This window comes from Tamandua tetradactyla, chromosome 6, assembly GCF_023851605.1.
Source record: "Tamandua tetradactyla isolate mTamTet1 chromosome 6, mTamTet1.pri, whole genome shotgun sequence".
Taxonomy (NCBI): domain Eukaryota; kingdom Metazoa; phylum Chordata; class Mammalia; order Pilosa; family Myrmecophagidae; genus Tamandua; species Tamandua tetradactyla.
The window spans coordinates 139,690,970-139,699,696 of NC_135332.1; the positions used below are offsets into that span (position 1 = coordinate 139,690,970).

The 8,727-nt window shown below is 38.1% G+C and overlaps 1 pseudogene; it reads right to left on the reverse strand.

The window, feature by feature from the left end:
• Positions 1-2,498: 2,498 nt before the first annotated feature.
• LOC143685736 (serine-threonine kinase receptor-associated protein pseudogene) lies at positions 2,499-3,765 on the reverse strand (annotated as a pseudogene).
• Positions 3,766-8,727: the final 4,962 nt, after the last annotated feature.

Genomic DNA, 8,727 nt, shown 5'->3' on the forward strand with positions numbered 1-8,727 from the left:
ATTTTCAAAAATTATAACCTTATAATCACACCAGATCAAGACCCAGAACATTGCCAGTACTTCAGAAATCCCTCTCTTGTTCCCTTCCTACAAAGGATAGCCACAATCTTCAATTCTAACACAGACAGATTCATTTTGTATGTTTTGTATTGTATATAAACGAATTCATACCATAAGCACTCCTGAGCTCAAGGAGGAAGTTTCAGTATTGCCTCATTGAATATGGTTTATCATGTAATATTAAATGTTAAAACATGAAGACATTTTTCCCTTCCTTTTTTCTGTAAGTAGTGAATTATGTTGATCAATTTTTAAATGTTAAATCAACTTTACATACCTTGAATAAACTCCATTTGGCCGTGTTGCATTACCCTTTTTATATATCACTTGTTTTGATTTGTTAATATTTTATTTAAAGGTTTTTGCATCTATGTTTATGAGAGAATTGGTCTGTAATTTTAATAATGAATTGCATCTCTTACAAAATGTTGGACTATACAGAATTTCTGTAATTCATCTGTCAGTTGTGACAAGTGATATTTATTTGAGAGGACTTAGTACATTTTATCCAAATTATCAAATGTGTTGGCGCAAAGCTTTTCATAATACCCTCTTTTTCTATTTGGTGTGTATAGGATCTGTAATTACATTCCGTTTTTCAATCTTAATATTGATCATTTTTAAATTTTCTAATCAGTTTTGCTAGATATTGATCAATAAATCTTTTCAAGGAAACAACTTTTGGCCTTGCCAATTTTCTCTATTCTATATTTGTGTGCGTATTTTTTAAAATTTCACTGATATGCGGTCCTCTCTTTACTATTCATTTCTGTTCGTTCTTAAGTTTGATTTATGCGTTCTTTACTAGCTTCTTGAGATGGAATTTTAGACCCTTGATTTCCTGAGTTTCTTCATTTTTTTGCATTTAGAGCTGTACATTTCCCTCTAAGCAGTGGTATAGTTGCATTTCACAATTTTTGATGTGTCATATTTTCATTATCATTCCATCCAAAATGTTTTAATTTCCAGTTTTATTCCTTTTTGATAATTGGATTATTTATTAACTATTGTTTAATTCTCAGGTAGATGAAGTTTTTCCTAAGTATCTTTTAGTTACTACTTTTTTCTTCATTCCATTGTGACTAGAGAACATATTCGATATAATTTTTATCTTTTTAAATTTGTTAAGACTTATTTTAGAGCTCAGCATATCATCAGTTTTGGTAAATGCTTTATGTGCACTTGAAAAGAATGTCACTTAGGGATGCAATGTTTCATAATTCTCACATAGGTCAAGTTTGTTAATTGTGTTATTCATATTTTTCATATCTTTCTAAGTTTTTTTTGGCTGCTTGTTCTATCAGCTGTTGATTTAATTATGTTAAAATCTTCCCTTATGATAATGGATTTGTCTATTTTTCATTTCAGTTCTGCCAAATTTTTCTCAAAATATTTTGAAGATTTATGGAATGCAATTAGATTTAGGGATATAACTTTGAATTGGATTGCACCCTTTTTTTTAATGAGGAAAAGTCCCTTTAAAATGTCTAGCTGATTCTTTTTTATGAATTCCAATTTGCTGTTGAAATTCTCTGTCTTTGCATCTAATTTACCCATCTTCTGTTTCCTTTAAATATTAATCTTTAGCCTTTATCTGCTAATTCCAATAGCTGGATCATCTGTGGATTTGCTTCTACCATCTGTTTTTTTCTCCTGTATTATCAGCCATATTTTATTATTTATTCACAATAAATATTTTATGGTATATCAGACATTGTGTCTGAAAGAACTGTAGAGGCTCCAGATGATATTGTCTTCTACCAAAGAGGATTCCCTCTTTCCTTTGGAAGGCAGGGAAGATGAGGAGCTGACCACTCAGCATGCTGGCAATTAGGCTGTCTTGGTGTTGGGTGACAGTTTTAGACTCAGTCTACCTCTAAGTCTCCTCATAGACCTCCACAGTTTTGTTTTTTGGGTTTTTTGTTTGTGTGTTTGTTTTTTGTTTTAGAGGCATTCTATTTAGATAACTAAAAACAATTAGATGTTCAGAAATATACAGTGAAAGAGAAATCAAACCAATTGCTTTGTCATATATTCCCTCTTCTTTACAACTTAAGCAGAAAAGGCTTTCTGCTGTAAGGGAAAAGTCAGAAAAATAGGCCATAATATATTTTTTCTCCATAATAACATAAATAGCCACAAGAAATCTAATTGTAATAACAGAAACTGAATATTGGCTTGCACATATTCCTTCAAAAGACAGTAGGCTGGTCATTACTGAAAGAACATTACTCCATCTGCCTTCTTCAGATACTCTTAACAGTTTTCACTCATAGGTAGCACAACATGATAGTTCCAGAACTGGAGCTAAGTGATAGTCCCATTATTTACTGCCCATGTTTGCCTTGAGCAGAGAGCAACTCTGGAAGGCTGATATGTTTCTCTGCTTGCTTCTTTTAGTCTGTAAGTTTATACTATTTATTTCATATGCCTGATGCTCAGGCCTTAATTTTAGGATTTGAATTATAGCTGGAATCTGAATTTCTTCTAGCTCCTCTTCTGCGTCTCTGGAAAAATGATCTTTGAGTTTGCCAGTTCACCACTATCTTCTGCAGAGCACATCTTTCCAAAGGCCATGTGTTTTTCCTACCACAGTTTGCTGTAATCTCAATGTTTCATTTTCAGAACCACTGGCATAGAGTTCCCCATCAGGACCAAATGTCACGCAGTGAATGGAACCAAAGTGTCATTTGTAGGATTCTAATTCTTCTCCACTATTAAAATCATACTTAAAAAGTTAAAATCTTCATGACCTGCAACAAGAAATTTTTTCTCTGGATGAAGAAATGCAGAATTAATAGTTGCAGAAGTTTCAAAGGATTTAATTGGCTCCAAACTTACTCCACTGTGAAAAGCAATAGACCATCCATAAGTTATTGCCAAAATCTCTCCCTCAGCAATATAGTCCATACTACTAACAGACATATTAAAATTTAGAGATTTCACTTCTGTCATAGTAGCCTGATCCCAAAGACGGACAGTTTTATCATCATCTGATAGGATCTGTTTATTGTCACTACACTGTAGAACCTTTTTAATAGCAGAGGTGTGACCACTGATTTCCTTAGGTTCAAATTCAAGTTTGTTCAAGTCATATATGCATGATAGTTTATCCTGTCTCCCAGTTAACACATAATTACTCGCCTGAGTGAAATCCACAGATTTGACACTGTGTTTATGAGCCAGGGTCACCAATACATCTCCTGAGACTGCATCCCACAATTTGGCTGTAAAATCTGCTGCTGCTGTAGCTGCTTTGGTGGCATCCTTATTCAGTGTTGCACCCCAAACACCACTCTTATGACCTAAAACAGTTCCGATCCAGTCTCCTGTATCTCCCTGGCATAGCAGAGGTTTATCACCTTTGCAAGCGCTGGTTAAGAAATAGCCGTAAGGCATGATGCCACCTAAGGCCAAATCAACCACGGGTCTCACATGGCCTGAGCAGGTGAGCGGTGTCTGCTCAGTGCCATGGCTGCGCGAACTACCATCTGGCTGGTGAGCGGAGGCTCATCATCATTTCCCGCCTGGACACTGGGGCTGGGTCGGGAAACAGGAAAAGGAGGCTAATCCTGTGGACCTAGGTCAGGAGGGGCTCGGGAAGGGACAGGGAGCAAGCAAGCAAGCGACAGCGTCTGAGGGAGGGAAAAGGAGGGAGGGAGGAGAGTGGAGAAAGGGGGACAACTGGAGAAGCAGCTGGGCCATGACCCACCCCTCCAGACTTTTAATTAAGGTCATACCTGGGAGACTGCACTAGATTTATAACTCCATCTTTCAGAGGTTCCCAGCCCAGCTCTCCAGCTTCCTGCCTCGGCAGCTTCAAAATATGACAAACATATTACAGGGGAGGTTAGACATGGGTTTTAGTCCAGTCTTTTTCCCTAGCAGATCTTTTATTCTGAGGTACTCTGAAATTGAGGGGAATTTCAACTCTGTCTTTTAGGAACATTTGGCTTAGCTCCCCAGCATTTAAGGCAGCCTCAGGGCTGAGAAAATATCTAGCCAGGAAAAGTGTTCATGTGTCTGAAGCTCCTGATACTCAATTTGTTATCCTGGTCTTGTGAGACCACCAAAATCTTTGCTGATTTCTCTGTGGTCTAGCAAAGATTCACTCCCAATCATAAAGACGTCACAATCAGCAAATGTTCTAGTTTACTTAGGAAATACCCTCTATGCTTTTAACTTTCAGTTCATCTAGTCCTTGTTACTTCCACAGTTCTCTGCAACTTTTAAAAGAGTGTGACTTTAAAAAACTTATCTGTGGATGGGCCATGGTGGCTCAGCAGGCAAGAATGCTTGCCTGCCATGCCAGAGGACCCGGGTTCGATTCCCGGTGCCTGCGCATGTTAAAAAAAAAAAATTATCTGACTTCTTCTGGTTTTTGAAGCTGCCACCACATGTCACATGCTTTCTGGAAGTAGAAGAAAAAAAGACAGTTAGCAAGGAAAGTATTAAGGACATGACATCACAATCAAGAAAGTCTTTCAAAGGAAAGAAAAGTCAATTATTTTCTGTTCACTTTGACAGTTTTGTTATCTTTATCACATTTCAGTGTGCATAGGTGAAAGCTTTATCACCATCCATGGTTCTTGTATTTGTATTTCCGTTTAGCTTTTCTAATAAAAGCTAAGAATGCCTGGACAGCAGGAAAGTCAGTTCTGTGATATGGTAGAAGCTTAATGAACGTTTGTAGAGTGAATGTATGGTTGAATAGCTATGATCAAGGTGCCACCCAAAGCATCCAAAGTTCTAGTTTTGAAGTTCAGTCATTCACCAGGCACAGAGGGCATTTCAAACGTCAAGGGCTGCCTATGAAAGGCCAGGGAACCATAAAAAGATACACAGCATTTAGAAAATTGTGAATGTAACAGTGCACCTTTAGCACAAGTAGAAGGTAGATCAATGGGAGATGAGGCTGGTGAGGAGGCAGAAAGGATGGGGAAGTTCAGATCCCAAAGTGTTTTGTCTACTTTGAAATTTTTCCCATGGAAAGAGGAGTCATTGAGGAATTTTAAGTAGCTGAGTGACCTAATCTCATTTACACCCATAAATTGTATATATTACTCATAATCTTTCCACATGAGCACTGCACTTAAGTATGAGTGGCTATTGAAAAATCATCATGCATCCTTTTGTCCTAGCTTTACTGAGGTATAATTTACATACATAAAAACACCCAATTTAAATGTACAGTTTGAAAAATGTTGGTAATTGTATACAGTTGTAATCACCATCAGTTAAGATATAGAATAGTTCTATCACTTAAAAAAGGTGGCCTTATTTCACTTTGTAGCCAGTCTCCTTTTCCAACCCCTGGTTCCAGGTAACCATGATGTGATTTCTCTCACTATAATTTCTCCATTATAATTTTTTTCACTAGAGTTTCTTATGTATGGAATCATGCAGTACATGCTATTCTGTGTTTGACTTGTTGTTGTTTTTTTTTCCACATGGGCAGGCTCCGGGAATCGAACCTGGGTCTCTAGCACAGCAGGCAAGAATTCTGCCACTGAGCTACCATTGCCAGCCCTGTTTGACTTCTTTTAATTAGCATGATGTTTTGGAGATTCTTTCATATTGTTGCATATATTAACATTTTGTTCCTTTTTATTCCTGAGTAGTAGTCCATAAATTGGATATACCACAACTTGTTTATCTGTTCACCAGTTGATGAACATTTAGAATATTTCCTAAATATTTGGGGCTAATAATAATGCTCCTATGGATATCCATGAACATGTCTTTGTGTGGATATAAAATGTATTTTAAAGTTCATTTCAGTTGGGTTTTGGGGTCAGACCTGGATTTGAATCCTATTTCTGAGTCTTCTGTGATCCTAAAAATGCTTTTCCATTTCCTGGCCTATAATATGAAGATAATCATGTCTACCTCAGAGCTGTGATGAGGATTGACAGACATCACATATTCAAATGCTTGACATTAGGATATACTCTTTAAAGGTGAGTTTGCCTCCAGAGCCACATAAGTTAAAGATTTGAAATAAGCCAAAATGAATCATTTTGTTATGGGCACTTAACAAATGTGTAGTGTTGGATACAGAATGGAAACTATTCTTATTGGTTATCACTCATCCTGGGGCTGAAGAGAGGCTCAGTGCTGTTGCTTCCCCATAATCAATAGAACATGTAGCCCCAGAAGTTTCTTTGGTGGTCACAGCCATGCTGGAGGCCCAGCTAGGGTTCACCTCCCAGTGCTCTGATTTTCAGAGCAATGAGCTGCACTGAGCTCAGCTAACCCAGCTTCCTCCACCAAAGTGGATATTATTATTGCATTAAGGAAAGCAAGAATTACCTCTCTTTCACCCACAGCAAAGTTAATATTTATATCCCTTTTCCAATTTAGCACAATGCATCACTATGTCCTACAACAGTTTGATGTGTGTTGGCCTGCTCTTCCAAGCTTTGTCTTGCTGTTGCGCCATGGCAGTATACGTTTTTGAGACGCTAATTTGTTCTTAATTCCCATTCATTTAGGTAATGAGCAGTATTCTAGGTACTGGAGAAGCTGCAATGAATACAGCAAAATGTTTACTTTTTTGGACCGTACGTTCAAATGAGAGGAGACACCAAAAAAACAAATAAACAAACATGCCATATTTTATTTACAGAAGATTTGTGCATGGTGTGTCTGAGGCGGTCAGTGTGTATGAGGTCTTTTGGCCCATTGTAAGGACTAAATTATTATTTACAGTAAAATGGGGAACCATTAGAGAGTTCTCAGCAAAAGGGTGATATGGCCTAATTTGTACAGGGAGGGCAGGGGGGAGATGGGGTTCCTGCTTTCTCTATTTATATAATCCCCTGCTTAAAACCTTATTTTTAAACATTCTGGGGGTGGTGGTGAATGCTCTGGGAATTGAACCTGGGTCTTCTGCATGGAAGGCAAGCATTCTACCATTGAACCACCTGTGCACCCCCTATTTTTAAACATTTTAAAACCATAAACCTGATTTCTGTTTTAAAAGAATCATTCTTTCTATTGTGTTGAGATTAATCTGGAAAAGGGGAGGCATCTCCAAGACAATCTCTTACAAAATTTGGGGATGTCTGCAAAATGGAAAGCCTGACATCTTGTTTCCCAATTGGGTGTCTGCACAGCCCTAGCCATTGAGCATGCTGACCTGTCTGGTACCACTGGAGTCAGGGAAAACCTTGAGAGCAGACTCTAGGGGGGAAGGAGATGGAGGGAAAAAAGGCAGTGCATACAATTGTTCAAAGGTGGAGTTTGGGTCCAAACATTTATCCTGAATCTCTACCCATGGATTTTTAGCTAGTTCTTCTTTACTGAGGATCCAAAACAAGTTTTAACCTGGCTCAAACTGACACTTGTAGCCTCACTTCAGTGGTAGATAGCATACTGGATGGCTAGGTGGAGAGTAAACAAACATCGTCCCTTGGAATCCCAGATCCGAAAATTACTGAAGGCAGACCCTGCCCAGGCCTGGAGATAGTGGCTGTGCTTTGTGGGGAGTGGGTGTGATTATATGTCTCTTTCCAACTCTACTTTCAGTATTCTCAATTGGCAATAGGAGTATTTATACCAGTAAAGTTGGCATTTACTGAAAATCATGTTTTGTTTTTAAATTCTTCTAGAGAGCAAGTTGTTAAATATTTATCATCATGAAACTGCTTGAAAGTACCATAGTAGGAACCCAAAAGGATTGGTGGCTAGAGCATTTTGAGGGAGCATGACAGCGTGCGGAGAGATCATGCACCCTGGAATGCCATGGAGCTTGCAGATGAGGGTCAGTGAGTCTCCTAGGTGACCGCCAACACCTTGGGGAGTTGCTTGGGCCTCAGACTTTAGGTCCGTTAACTTCCCCTAATCAGAGATGCAAGGACTTGATTTGTCTCTTCTCTCTGTTTTCTAATCTAACAAGAGAAGGATGGTCAGCCTAAAGAAGAGGGGTAGGTGGGAAAAAATAGCCCTCCCTCTGCCCTATCAACTTCAAACTGCTGTAGCCAGGTGTCTAACCAGCATCCAGGGCAGGGGAGCACTGTTATATCTTAAAATGGATGAACTTATGTCTCAATGCCAGAATGATGCTGCCTTATCAACTGAAATCATAGAAAAGTTATTCATTCTAAAATGGTGATTGGTAGCAGTTATTGGGGAAAACAAATAGGATTATCTCATATTTATAACAAAGTAGCAATGTCTTATATATATCTGACTGAACAGAAATAAATCTAGTGATTTGGAACCATAACAAGATCAGAATCACCTAAGTTAACCAGAATCTTAAAAACGGTACATCAACAATCTGATGGGGATTTTGAGAGATGAATATTTAGAGAGGAAGTGTAATGTATGATCCAGTGAGCCTAACTCGTTTCCCCAGCGGGTGTTCCCTCCCACTCCTAGACAGATTTGTGCTACAATCATATTGCTCCAAAGGCCCATTTATATTTTCCTGATTTTGAAGTGAATACATGAAAATAGGAAAGTCAGATCCACAAAATTTGCAAATGTTTGGAACACAGAATCCAATTTGTGAATTGTCTTTGTATATCCTTTGTCTCTATATCTTTGCATAGCTGCTGGTTAATATCAGCTCACAAGAGGAAACTTCCTAAGGGAGAAGACAGAAAAATTTAAAATTTGCTTAGTATTGTATCAATTTAATAGCTCTGATAAATGTTTGAT